Raw genomic sequence first — 15,176 nt, forward strand, 5'->3', positions numbered from 1 at the left:
TACGTTCTTAAATACACAAACATTCATATACCATTGGTGCCGCTTACAAGTTTGGTAAACAACCTAGCCGTGCAATAATGTATGCAACTAATGCTATTCTACTCCTAAGAGAAAATGTTGAGAAACATAACAGGCATGCCTGAAAGGAGGTGAACACTGTTTGCATCAGTAAAAAGCATCTGTTGTTTAACTCCTACAGTTTCATTGTCATTTCATGATATGTCAAGTGCCTCTGTAGAAAACAGTTTCTGAAAAAGAAAACAACGAATCGAAAGACTGCATTCTAAAGACGGAAGTTGCACAAGTATGCAGTCATAATAAAAGTCAAGGTTTAAATATGTATCTCTCTTGAGCATAATGACTAGCATGAAAAAGATTCTGAGCAGCAGTACCGGGGTAAAAGACACTGGGGCACAGTGGTGCAATTATGAAACACTTCATGTATGATCTTTAGTGAGGGTGGCATAGCTTGACATAAGCAGCGATGGATGAAGTTTATGAGGGCTCCTGAATTTAGTCGATAAATCCCCTAAAATCCAACTCATTATCCTGATTGGTCCCGCAGGGAGGGCAAACATCGACCAGCCTGAGCCTGGTGGACGGCGGTAGATATGGCAGGCGGGCTGTTACCTGGGGCTACGTTGGGCCCAATAGACGTGGCATAGCAGAACACTTTGGCTGGTGGTAAGGAGTGGAGGTCCACTTCGGCCAAGGACAGAAGGGTGGAGGCGTCATACGGGCCTAGGCCGAAGCTATTGGACTCTAGAGAGAGGGGCCTCACCTCTCTTTTCACACCAACAGCAGCTGCACAATTAGAGAGACCCTAGCCAAACAGTGATTCGACCCCAAACACCTAAAAGATGAGGGGGGATGGGCTTGGGGGGAAGCTGGACTGCAGCGACTGACGCCACTCTTGGACTATTAGTCAGTCAAGACACTGGGTCACTTAGCCCCACATCCAACTACAACCGCATTGAAGTCTGGGCCTTTAAATAAGAGACATAACCATCGGTGCAGAATAGCTACCAGATATGGGGTGCAATAAGGCCGCCAAAGCCAGCCAACAACGCAAGAAGGAAGGGTAGGCTGTTCTGCGACTTAGAGGGCTCAAGAATGATACAGATGAGAGTGAAGCCATCTACATTCCACAGCACCCAAAAACCGGATAGGGACGAGATCATACATGGAAAGGCATCGCCATGGCAATTAGAGACTCCAAGGACACATTTGTAAAATATATTGATTCGGTTATTGTTGAGCTCAACCTCCTCTGGGCTGATATGCACAATATCGGTGAAAAGGTAGAATACAACGAACAAGGTATAGCTGCTCAAGAAGTCAAGACCCTAAGAGGCATGATGGAAAAACTCAAAACTGAAAATAAGATGACCAAGCTCAACTGGAAGATGCTGAGGGGCGATCCAGAAGGAATAATGTCCTCTTTGTGGGAGTGCTCGAATGTGAGGAGGGCCCTAGAATTGACCTCTTTATTGGGGACTGGACTCTTACATTGCTGCACCCCAAGGGACTATCAAACTTCTTTTGAGCATCAGTGCCATGGCCGGGTACCCCACAGAGAACTATTATAACACGCATGTTCAACCACTGAGACCAGTACGCAAATCTACAGTCTGCCAGAAAGTGTAACTGCACTACAAAAACTCATTGAGATTTTCACAGACTTTACTAGGCTTGTACAGAAACAAAGAGAAGGCTTTACAGACAAGAACAAGAAAAAGGAGCTCCGAGACAAGGAAAATCAATGTATGATGCCGTTACTGGCCAAACCTATGGCCATAGTGGAAAAAAAGACCTGGACCTTCACCACACCGGACAAAGCACGGGACAAGCTGGAAAGCTGTAGAACAGCGAGAAATCAATGCAACATTAGACCCGGCGATTCAGAGGTGTCTTGGCGCTGGTCCAGCGAGCAAAGATGAGAGAAAGGAAAGAAGAGCCTACTGATTGAAAAGCCAAGTCTTCAGGTACTTCCTGAACTGGAGTGGAGAGGAGGCTGACCGTATAAAGAGCAGGATGAGATTCCAAGATTTGGATTCTCCCACCACGAAACTGCTTCCTCCCCATTTTGCTTTCTTGAATCTGATGGAATTGACTTTGAACGAGCCTAATGATCTTAGATTTCTGGTAGGAGCACACCAGGGTAAGGTTTTCTTCAGGAAGATAGGTCCAGAGTTACGAAGGGCTTTGTAACTAAGACAAAGAGCATTGAACTTAATTCTGTTTTTGACCTTCAGCCAGTGGAGGTCTTTCAGTGCATGTGAAAAACTGACTGGTGTCTAGGCAGTCCTAGTAAAAGTCTTGCTGCAGAATCCTTGAGTACTTGTAGTTTGTTCAGGTATTGGGCCTGCAAGCCATTATAAAGGCCACTGCAGTAATCTATTATGGATAGTATTAGTGTAGAAATAACTCACTTCCAAACAGAGGTGGGAAGAAAGATTAGTATTTTCTCAAGAATTCTTAGCGTGTTATAGGAAGAAGAGACCACAGCATTGATTTGTTTGCCTAAAATTAGACGATGGTCTATGATGACCCAAAGCTTTTGGCTTTGCTTGTAGGAGCAGAGAGGGGTCCCATTTCTACAGGCCAGCAAGGAGCTGACAGGAAGTTAGAATTGTTATCGAACAGAATCACCTCGGTTTTCCCGGCATTAAGCTAGAGGCAATGTTCACTAATCCAGGCGTTTATACGTCTCATACAGTTTTGAATGCGATGACTTGAATTGTTTGTGGTTTTAGAGGCAGAGAGCACGATGTGTGTGTCATCTGCATAAGAAGTCAGAGCAAAGCCAATGGAATGGACCAATGGGGCCAATTCCGCAACATACACATTAAAGAGGGTAGAACTGAGTGAAGATCCCTGCAGAACTCCGCAGGGCAGGCGAAAGGAGTTCGATAAAAAGGCATCCATTTTGATTGCATTCTCCCTATCTGACAAGAAAGAGGTGAGAAGTTTTAAGGCAAGATTTTTTATATCTATTGCTTCCAGACGGTGGATCAGAGTGGAATGACCCATCGTATCAAATGCTGCAGATAGCTCCAGCAGGATCAGAGCAGCTGATCCACCGTCGTCCAAAATAAACTTACGTTCATCGGTCGCCTTGATCAGAGCAGTCTCGGTACTGTGTTCCGACCTAAACCCAAATTTAGTAGGATCTGTGCGATTATTGTCTTTGATGAACTGATTTAATTTAGTGTTCATCACCTTTTCGACTATTTTGGCAGGAAATGGAAGTCTAGAGATGGGCCGTTAATTGGCTGGATCCTCAGGGGCCAAGTTTGATTTCTTTTGCAACGGCAGGATGGAAGCTTGTTTCCAACGGGAAGGGAAAATGCTGGTTCTAAACATGTTGTTAAAGATGTCTGTAAGGTTGGATGCAATGATGTCGGGGATCAACTTGAGAACTGAGGGCGGGCAAGGATCATCCGGGGAACCTGATTTAGGGGTTATGATAAGATCTTTTATTTGTGTAGTGGTTACCGGAAGGAACGTGTCAAAGACGTCCACTGCCGAGTCACTGACTGGGAGATCTGCCCTTATACCTTGATGAGCGGGCAAAAGATGGTTGCCTGAATGATCAAAGGAGTCAAAGATTGAATCATTTTTGCTCCTGAGATGCAAGGCGATCTCATCGCAGAAAGACTGGTTAAACCAGTCCCCTTTGTAGTCAGGTTGATTGGTGAGCATACTGATCACCTGATATGGATCTTTCGCTGAATTTTTAGTAGCTTTGATTTGCGATGAAAAGTACGTCACCTTTACTTTCATCAGAAGAGACTTATATTCGGTTAGCGAGAGTTTATACGTTTTTTTCTCATTAGAGTTGTATTGAGCTCTCCATTTCCTCTCTTGACGTCTGCAATATTGTCGTTCTAACCTAAGGGCTTCTGAAAAGCAAAGGCATGCCTTGCCTTTTTGTAGGGACCGTTTGGGAGAAGGCAGAGTTAAGCCAATTAGAGTAGTTTTCACCTGCTAACTCAAGATTTTCGACTACTGATGGGGTGGATGAAGTCAGCAATCGCTGTAATTGATTCTGATCAAGTGTAGCCCATGCTCTGTACTGACCTGAAGAGTGCCGCTTGTTAGAAGCTGTGTCAGTTCCCGGGCAGCTGAGCGTAAAGAAAATAGCTGAGTGATCAGACCAAGTCAGAGGAAATACTTTAATGCTAGAAATGGCTTTATTATTAGAGAATAGCACGCATAGCGTGTGTCCTGCACTGTGTGTGGGATCGGTTATATGTTGTGAAAGGTCAAAAGCATCCTTGATTTCTAGTAAAGAGATGGTGTCCCTGTTGTTTTCCTGATCTAAATGAAAGTTAAAATCTTCGAGAACTGTAAAGTCAGAGTTACAAATGTCAGCCTGAAGAAGAGAGCTGATAGAGCTTATAAAACCGAATTTAGGGAAAGGAGGGCGATAAATGAGAGATCCTCTGAAAGTGTTTTTTTTGGTTAGCTCTATATTAAAAGACAAGGCTTCGCAGTCATCCGCCTGTATGGCCGCGAAGTTTACCCTAAAGTGCTCACGGTGGATGCTGGCTAACCCCTGCCTCTTTTTAACAGACAATCTTTTCTGTACAATCGATAACCAGTGGGAGTCGTCGAGAGGAGTTGTGGTGTAGATGTATCGATAGCCCAAGTTTCCGTTATAAACTTTACATCAAGCTTGTATGAATGAATAAGTTCTGCCATTTCTAATGCATGTTTTACTAGAGAGCAGGCATTTACGAGGGTACAGATGAACGCATTGGAGTCATCTTTTCTGAGAACTCTCGAGCTAGAATCAAAAATACTAGGTTGGGAAAAGGGCCAGAAAGCTGATAGCCACAAGTCGTACAACCTTCCTCCCTCCCAAGGCAGAGAGCAGTCATATCAAAATGTTTACAATTTATGTTGCCATTATTAAGACTTACCAGTTCCTTACTGGGGAATGAGATTCTGGTCCTGGTGTCTGGAGCAAAACAGGCAGGGGTTCTGGCGCCCGGCGCGATCCAGGCACGGACGGGTGCAGACGGGCTTGCCTTTGGTGCGCCAGCGGCGCGAACGTGCTGTAGACGTCCTCAAATAGCCCTGCATATGAGGGGGCATGTAAACACGCTGTCGCTAAGTGCGAACTAAAAACAGAAGGGCAAAATAAACAAGGGTCAAACCTGGGGCCCAGCAACCCCGCTTGCCCTACACAGGCTCCCCTGTGTGGGAAAGATACTGGACACAAAGGATAAATAAAGTAAAAGGTGAGAGAAAACGCATTAAAAAAATCATTAAAACTGGCTATTTAGCCCTTCCAAGATGGCGCTCCCTAGGGGAGATGGAACCAGGCATGGGTGAAGGTGGAGCCAGGCAACTCCAGAAAACCAGCGCCGAGAGACTAGCTCTCCCAGTGCCTACAAGGAAATCAAAGCTTGGCCATAAGGAGCTGCAAGAAGTCTGTCGGCAAGACGCAGAGGAGGAAATGGCCCACAACGCCCTAGTCACACATATTCCAAGAGGTACGATTATTGAATACACCTCCCTGATGGAGGACAGAATTCTCTCCCAAGCTATTCCCACAAAAAATCTACAGGAAAAGAATTTACTAACACGTCGGACCTTTTGATGGATTTAAAGAGAAAATGGGAAAAAAGAATTGGGAGCGTTTCAAGAAGGGAAATGATAGGAGGCGTTGACTCTGCCCAGAGAGGTCTCCTTACGGATCGGTTTCCAAATGTTACAATTAAAACTGCTTCAGAGAGTACATCTTTAATTTACAGGATTGGCACCATGGGTACAGATCGCTTCTTGTGAGGCTGCAGACAAAAGGGAACTTTTCTCCACTGGAAGAATGACCGCAATTGAAGGTTTTTAGGTCTCGCCTGGCATAGGATGCGCGCATGCGCCGTCTCGCTGGCGAGATTTAATGATATAGGGATTTTTTAGTAAAGGGCATTAAGCCCCGCCCCTCTTTTCCATTGGCTGGCGTCACCGTTTATGCTAAACGGTGGCCAGCCATTGGGAAAGAGCTCTGTGTGACGTACTCTTTTCTCTCTTTCTGCCATCCCACTTGGACTGACTGCCCTGACTTACTGCTGGCGTAAAAGGTTTCTTATCTTTATGGGGCCAAACACATGGCCCCATAAAGATAAGAAACCTTTTAGCAGGCGAGGCCTGGGACGGCAGAAAAAGGGGAAAAAAAACGTCATGGCGAGCGCTTGTTATGCTTTTAACCGCCACAGATTGTGTTTGAATCCTATGTTGAGAGTGTGTGTTTGGTGGGCAAACCTCTTTGGTTTCTCGATGCTTTCCTCTGGTTCGCCGCAGCTCCTTGTGCTGTTTGTGCAGAGAGTGTGTTGGCATGCTTCAGGAAGTTTTAGCTAACTCACTTCCTATTTTTCTGTACCGGAGCGCCAATTGGTGATTAGCGGTCTAGCCTGCACAGTGTAGCAGATACCCTTAACCTGCATCTACTTAAGGCGCATGGCAGCGCGGGCATGTAATGACTTGCGCAGCTGGCACTCCAAAGTCAAGCCCGTCTGTGCACATCCGCTTCCAGCCGTCCTCAGGAGCCAATACACCTGCTCCTGTCACATTCACCCGGCTAGTATTACTTACACCTTTGAAGCACTGCAAAATAGGCGACTTGTATAAAGCCTCAACTTCGGTAAGCACCCAGTGCACCAGCTGCTTCCGGCATCATACGTGCTTGACAATTTGGCTGGATAAGCTTAGTGAGTGACCTCCCTGGAGTCCGGCGTGCCGCAACGCCCTTCAGCGAGTTAAATTGCGAATGATCATCATGATGCATTTATACTTGTGAGCTCTGACTGCGAGTGAGGAGACAGGCATCACTCGACTTTAGTTCTCAGTCGGGCGGCAGGCAGCTCCGATCTGCACTCGATCTGACTTGCACCACTACAAACAAAACGTAACTGCGAATTTCATTTTAGCATGGCAAGTGAATCAATGATTACACGGACACGGTTGCAATTGTGGTTTACTTCGAGGCGAGCGGAGTCATGCTACGGCAATAGGCGGTCCCCTTTGGAGACTGACTGACACACAGGCAGCAGGCTCCTGATGAGTCAGCCGCCGGCGCTGGAGGGGCCGGGTGAGTCACAGCCTGGGTCCGACCAGCTCCGACCGCGGGACATACCGGTACCACCGCGGTGGTACAAGAGCGGCATGCTCAGCTGCGCCATTACCCCCACACTGCTGCAGCTAGATTAACTTGAAACCCCGCTCACGCCGCGCAAGTGGTAGGATGTTGGATGCGCCTATTAAAATTGGTCTAACAACTGAGACAGACTCACACTTGAGTAGCCATTGGGCGCACTGTCACTGACAGTGATGCCTCTATTCTGACATCAGAGTTATGCCGCCGTGGTGTCTGGTTTGATGTTTATTTATTTATTTTTATTTAAACAATTTTATATAGCGCGGACATTACCCAAAGGTGTCGGAGTGCTTCACAATAGAACCAAGACCGTTACATGAGGAAATCTATATACTTACACGTTACAATACAAACGAGATAGATGAAAAAGTAAAATAGAACAATAGATGGCAGTCACACAAAAATCTTTGTAACACAATACCTTGTAACACAGTAGCTAGCGCCCAAGCCTAAAGGGGGGCAGGGCACACCGCGCGCTGTCACAGCTTTCAGCACTGTGCATCAAAAGCACTCTGGCTTGAAACTAGGCAGCACATAGTGCACCAGCGCAAGGAGAGGGCAGGAATGCACCATATCATATTAAATATACCTGCCCTCTCCCTGTGTTGCGACGCAGCACTGCAAGGTGCAACGCAGCACATTGCTGTGACGTGTGGCATTTTGCTAAGTCTGCCCCTTAGGGCCATATTTATCTTTTTTTCAGCCAATGCGTCAAGACACCTTGTTGCGCTGCAAGAAAGGGGCAAGGTAGGAAAGCACCATATCTATTAAGACATGGTGCATTCCTGCTCGTTCCTTGCCCTGGCACACTTTTGGCTACCTAGTGCTAACTCGAGCACACTTGCACCATGGTGCAAGGGTGCCTGCGTTGCAGGCAGGATTGTATTTGTGCTGGAAGGGACACTTTCCTGCTCCAAAACAATCCTTTGAGGATTTTTCTTTTTATGTGTGCTGCAGAATGAAGCACATGTAGAAAGAAAACAAGCATTGGCATAGCCAATAGGTCTCGCTTTTGGGACCTTATAAGTGTTTAGCCATGCAACAGTTGGTGTTGTTGCACCAAGGATATTGTGCTGCATAACTAAATACTTATAAGGTCCCAAAGGCGAGACCTATTGGCTATGCCAATACTTGTTTGGATAGGGATTGGAAGGTGCCCTGCCGATCTGACATACTACCCGGGTCCCCTACAGGGCAAGCTGCCATTACTGAAAGGATGGGAGGAAATCGCTTTGCAGCGTTACCACAGAATTCTTTTAAGTCTCAGGCTTATGTTTGCCAGAAGAAATGTTGTTCAGCAGTGGGGACCGGCTCCACCTCCAGAGATGGAACAGTGGATCTGGATTGGTGTACGCTGGCTAGAAAAAAACAGATAAATGAAGGTAGAAGATGACAAAATATGGTGACCTTGGTTGGGAGGCTATGCCCTGGCGCATATGAGGGGCAGATGATTTGGGGTCGGGCATTTGGTTATCCTTTCAGGGAATGATGTACAATACAATGAAAGATGCGTCTAAAGTTTTTCGTTTATTACCTATGAATTGTGTACGGTTAAAATGTGGCAGTGGTTATGGTTTTATACAAGTTTCAAACACAAAGGAATTTAAAATAAAATTATGACCTTCAGAGATTCCTGGTCTTTTCCCTTCATTTGAAATATAATCTACCAATTCTACACCTGTCTATCTTCTTACAGGAAGGAGGTAGCAAGGCCATACTTCATGGGTGGAGAAAGGTTGCAGACAACAGCTCCCTCTTTAATGATAACCTTAAAATAAGAAAGAGGAAAAGGAATAGAAATGTGGGCCCAGAAATTTAAAAACTACGAATCCAACACTTTTGAGAATGAAGACAAAGCAACACCTTTCAGCTCCAATATATAGGCATTAGTGATCCAACCTATTAATTCACTATTGACTTAACCATCCTGGATCTTTCTGGATTCCACTTCCACGTCATATATATCAGGGTTAAAAGGCGATTAAAAAATGAAATTTAAAAAAACACGTTTCTACAGCCAAACTATTTAAATGTTGGTCATCAATGCCCACGGGAGTCAGCTGGAGTTGGGGGAATAAGACATTATGCCTAATCAATGTTTCTCCTAACAGCAGGCTACACATGCTGGCTACCATCAGGAAGTACATCCCAAAGTCAGAGTGAGGTAGTAGTTTCTAAGGCAAAGGGAGAGGATGTAGCTTAACGGCTAGAGTGGTCAACCTCGAAGATGGGGAACCGGGTTCGAGTCTCAGCAACGACGCTCAACATCCTGTGATTCTGGACAAATCACTTAATCTCCCTGTGCCTAACAAAAATGGATGTGTCCATCTGTAACTAAACTGGTGCTCATGTAAAGCGCTCTGATACCCGATTTCTCGGGTGTAGTTCGCGCATATAAAACACCCAAAAAAAAAAAAAAAGAAAGACACTAAAGGATAAACCAATTCTCACCAACAATGACCGGTTGTGGCTAGAAGTGCAAGAGGTGGCAGAGTGGCATGCAGTCTGTCAATTCAGGAAGAAACATCAAATAGTTGTGTGGTCATGAATTGTGAGAGACACTTGCATAAAATACTGGCTGCATAGCACGTGAGTAACAAGCACACAGAACTCCCCATCTTAGGAGTCACCCCTTACAAAGTATGTACCCTTTGTCTTGTAGAAATATACTGGGTACGGTTAAAAAAAATAAAAAGTTACGGGGCTCTCGTCAGAAAGCAGCTTGCCCCAACCCATTTCTCCTATTCGCTCCAACTAAAACAGAACCAACTATCAACCCTGAAAGTGGTGCACGGATGTGGCTAATGGCTAGAGCTGCCGACTTCTGAGCTGGGGAACAAGTTTTGTGTCTCGGCGTTGGCTCAACGTATTGTGTTTCTGGGCAAATCACTTAATCTCCCCGTGCATACCATAAATGTCCTTAACTGGTGCTCATGAAAAAAGCACCGGTGTTGATGATGAAGTGCCGGTACTGAGCACCGGAAACCACCGGCTCAAATTAAGCACTGGAACAGATCACATGTCAATACATACACTTTCATATCATGTAACTATTATTTACTAGTCAGTTTGATCCTATGCCATAGAGACTGTCACCAGTTTAAGTATTGATCCAGAAGAGCGTGTAGAAAAACATTTCATAGTGATAGAATAAATTCCACTCTGCGGTAGCGAGGGTGCACAATCGTAGAAGATTAGTTGCGCTTAGAATGCAATATGTCGAACATAGATGAAAAAACACTTAAAGCCCTTTGTTCACCTGGAGAGACAATCCCCATGGAGAGCAAAAATTAAACTTTGATAAAAGCTGAGAAACCTTCAGCCTGGGAACACGGAGCTGCGCTGTTGCAATCAATCACAGGGTTTAGGAAGAAACGAACCATCACCGGGGAGAACACATCTGAGAAAGTATACCGCCCGTCAGTAGCAGCAAACGATCTTGAAGGGTTTAACAGAAATATTTAAGACTAAAATGTAAACTGTTGATCCATGTAGGGCGCCACGTGTGATCTGAATTAGTGAGACTTTAATTCATTTGTGTCATTTCCACTGTGGAACCAGACAGCAAGAGGGTACCAAGCAATCCCAGCATGCAACATCCTCACATCGGGTCCGATGGGATGAAGTGTCAATTGCCATCGAAGACCATGACATCTGGAGATCTTATCTGGATATGTCATTTACTGACACGGAAGGCACACAAGTTTGCCAAACAAGCACACAGATTTGAGACTCTGCACCTGTAAGACCTCTGTTGGCCAATTGTTTCAGTTGTTTAAAAATACAGAGCATTTCCCCCAAAATTTCCATTTCAGGCTTACTACTACAAATGGCACAGAAACATGTTTCTGTATCAACCTAAATGTATTGTTGGTTGTGATTTTCAATTTATTGTTTTGTGAAATAAATTTTTATGATCTTGTAGTGTGCAGGATTTTAGTCCGCTCTATTAGGCACGCCCTTCGTTACATCAGCCACGCCCCCTTTGAGTCCCCCCACCTTTTCCATCCTACTTAGAGCATTACCTGGAGCTTTTTTGCAATGGGTTTTTATGGCCATGTTTCAGACTTTGGCTTATTATCATATGCAAGCCCCTCCAAGTGGAAGTACAAGTCACAAAATACAAACAAGTGAGTAGCTTTGGGCGGGAGGGGGGTATTTGGGGTGTGACACCCCCCAAATAAATGTACACTTGACTTTGCAGCTAGGTCGGGGCCCAGAGTAAGGTCTGCTTTGTCTGTTTTGGTTTTTCTGCCAAGAATAAAAGACTGGACTGTGCCTTTTGATGTAAAATAGGGGAGAGATAGAAATCTACGTCTGGTAGCGGAATTTTAAATGTGAAACCAGATAACTTGGAATCAATACCGGCTTCCTGCTTGTCCAAATTGTCTGACAAACATTTTACTTCACAGAGCCTCCTTTGTCTTCCTCATCACATGAGAGCCCCTTTAAATATTTGTGTTCAGGATGTGCACTGTACATGCATCTGTTACATTTGATTTAATACACTATACCATTGCTTCATCTATAATAAGAATCTAGGCTATGTACAGGGTTTACATGACTATACACCTACCTTTAAGTTCACCAATGCATTATCGTCAAGAGGCGAGGCACAAAATTTCATGTTTGAAAACAATCACTTTTAATAAAGGTCTTTCAATGCAGGGATACAGTCTAATGTACTAAAGTGAACTGTGTAGGCATGGCAATGACTTCAGAAGAGACTGAATCACATTCTTTCATTATCTGTGTTGCACGATATACACGCCAAACGCTTTCACTGCTTGCTTTGTGTATGCACTCTTAGAGCCAAGCCAAACCCTTGGCTTGAATCGCACTATTAATTTGCTGATGCCCACCTCAATTTGCAGCTCGAGCTTAGTACCTGGTGCCGTCGGTCACTTGATAAAATGTTCTGTTAAAGGCGGCGAGGGAACTATGGAGCCCTTTCTACATGCACTGATTTGACAACTCTACCATCAAGATTTCTCATAGCATAGACAAAGAACAGTGTATTCAGTAAAATACATTTAAAATAAGTGATTCCAGGGCAGGCACTCCAGACTGTTGTTTTGAACATGACCGTAGTCATGCGTTCCCAGAGAGAATTGCGGTACCCAGGTGAAACAGACATAGCTTCAGGGGATATCTGGGGTGGTACACCCCCCAAAATTAATTCCCTGAGTCTGGTCTGCTATGGCTGTGAGGGTTTTTTCTCGATCTCATTTCACTAAGAGCTTTTAACGTGTTCATTTTTTGAAGCAGAAACTCAAAGATATATAGTGACTGGTTTACCAATAAAATAAAATAGTAAATCTGCAGCCATAGGAGCAAATTTACTACTTTTTCGGAATTCAAGGACATTCGCAGTAGTAGGCTTGGAAAGCTACACAATCTCAGGTTTCTAGGCATACTACTGACAGCCAAACACCCAAACGGTGACGGGAGAATGCTTGCAAATAGTCTAACCAGTGACAATCACTCAGTCTAGCATTCCCACCCATCGTTCTTTTCTTACTTTACCACTCTAGACAGGTGCCCACCTAATGCAAATCAGTACTGACCCTGTTCCTCGTGGAAACAGTCCACCCCGAATCTCAACCCTCCACTGTGCAGCCCACTGCTATTTTTAGTTCGGAAATTTGAGATCCACACCCTGCAAATCTCACTAAACTGTGCCCCTGATTACAAGGCGATCTTGCTTAAAAGCGACAAGGGGCTGAAGGCATTACATGGGGCAATCAGAAAGCCATAAATCGGGGACTGCATACTAAAAATGAAATGAGACACTGAACTGTACTTTAGCACTAAATGGGTATTTCGGCACCATTTAGCTATGTGTATCTATCTCAACAGTTTTCATTCCCTTTTAGAAAATTAACAAAAATGACACATTACTGATTAAAATACACGGTCTATGTTTCGCTCAAAGCACAAAGACCTGTAAAATAAGCTGCCAGGTTGCTACAGCAAGTATCGCAAGATAAGTGCACAAAATTCATACATTATTCAAACTTCACACAGTGTGAGAGAGAAAACTGCAATATTAGCTCATCTGGTTGCGGACAAATTAACACGACAGAAAGTAAGAGGTGTCTGCTCCGAGGCTGGAGATAAATGTATTAATTACTTTTTAAAGTCTACATATGTCTAAGATCCCAAATGCATGATGTAACGAGAGTTCGTAGTTAGAGCATTAGTGAACTACGAACTTTGTTCAACGAGGTCTGCAATTAAAATACAACAAATAAGGTGGTTCTTGTATATAACATATTAAAAAAACACGAGTATTAGTGACAGCACCCTTCCCAAGCATGGTTTTCCATAAATTGGAGGAAGCCTGCATTGCTTATCAGCTGGAGTTTAATAGAAGAAAAGCATACCATAATCGAAATCACATGCAAAGAATACATAAGGGGTAATTGTGTACTGTGCTTCAAATCCAATATCATGAGAAAAACACACCATAAGTTGAGGTATCTGTGAATGTCACCAAAAATCTGAGATGGATTTCTTGGGCTACAGTTCACGTTACACCCGGATTTCTTGGGCTATAGTTCACGTTACACCCATTAAGTAAATGTTCACACATAGGGGCTGATTACGATGTTGTTTGGAAACTGTCCCGAACAAATCGGTTCCGGACTAGTCTCCAAACGAATCGGGTCCTGTGAGTCCGGATGACCAATTACGATGCCTCCCAACATCGTTCGATCGCATTGACTTCAATGGGAGCCTGTGATCTGAACTCGAATGTAGGCTCCCATTGAAAAAAGTGGTGGTTGGGGAAAACCTTGCACCCTGTGGCGGTCACCCCATTGTGCTTGCCCCCTGTGCATGGTTGGTAACATGGGCCACATTAGTATGCCTCCCGGTGAAGGGGGGCCTGCAACGGGTCCCCAGAGACCGATTCCGAAAGCCAGTTTGCAAACCAAATCGGAACGGCTGTCCGGATCAGTCATCGTTATCACTCGTCCGGAAACCGATTCCATAGAGCTGTACGAATCGGCTCTGAAAGACTCGGGCTGTCCGGATGCCTTTAAGGACCGATCCGGTCTGCTCGAACGGTTTCCGGCCATCGTAATCAGTCGCTGGGAAAACTGTACGATTCGGTAGGAAACAAGGGTTCCGAATCGTATTCTACAATTCCTAATCCCATCCGGAGCCCTTCCTAAAGACATCGTAATCAGCCCTATAATGTAGGAAGGAAAAACTAACAGTTTTTTCCAACCACAAAAGTTTATTGAAACACTAAGTGAAACATTGTTTAGTACAATTTGCACTATGTAGTTAAAGCAACAGAAAAAATATATAAAAATATTCAATCTAGTCAGAAAGTAGTGTTTTAGTAAAAACTAAGTTTGCTTCCCACGAAACATATTTTGTATGTAGAAATAAAAGGTTGTGTAGCCACTGTCTGTAATGTTCTGCTAACAATGTGGCAATGATTCTTATTGGAAGAATGTTGAATAAACGAAAGGCAAGTTGGGCAACAAAAAAGCTTTAAAGATCAGAAAATATAGCTATTATTTAACAGATTGAAATGTATGGCCTGCATCACAATGTCTAATAAAATGGGACATTTGTTCCATTAGGTTTTCTTTCTCCTTTGGAACAAAACCAGAATTTTGTGGGATTAGTGGCAAGAAAGCTACTGGGTATCAAAACAATCCTACATTTTTAGGAGTACTCACATATGCAAAATGGAAACCTTCAGACTTTACACCAAATGACATGTTCACACATGCATTTAAATGTGTTTCTTTTTCATTGAGGGGAGAAAACATTGTGCCCTTCGAAAAACACCCTACCCTACTACCCAGTTTTATATGAGGGTGGTCCTACCCCATTCTTGCTCTTGAAACTTACTTATTTCTGAACTTGACTGGAGTACATTTACGAGGAGTTCCAGGGATAAGGGTCTATTTACAGTCTTTGCAGTTCTTCAGCCATTTTTTCAGGCAGGATCACCCAGAAACCCAAGCCTAAGTTTGCAATCGTGGAAATT

General features: G+C 44.2%; 1 protein-coding gene across 2 annotated transcripts in view; it reads right to left on the bottom strand.

Moving 5' to 3' along the window:
• Nucleotides 1–15,176, bottom strand: part of SDK1 (sidekick cell adhesion molecule 1) — a 2,285,003-nt gene that overhangs the window by 1,360,979 nt on the left and 908,848 nt on the right. The gene's annotated exons all lie outside the window — the stretch shown is intronic.

Source organism: Triturus cristatus, chromosome 10 (assembly GCF_964204655.1).
Source record: "Triturus cristatus chromosome 10, aTriCri1.1, whole genome shotgun sequence".
Taxonomy (NCBI): domain Eukaryota; kingdom Metazoa; phylum Chordata; class Amphibia; order Caudata; family Salamandridae; genus Triturus; species Triturus cristatus.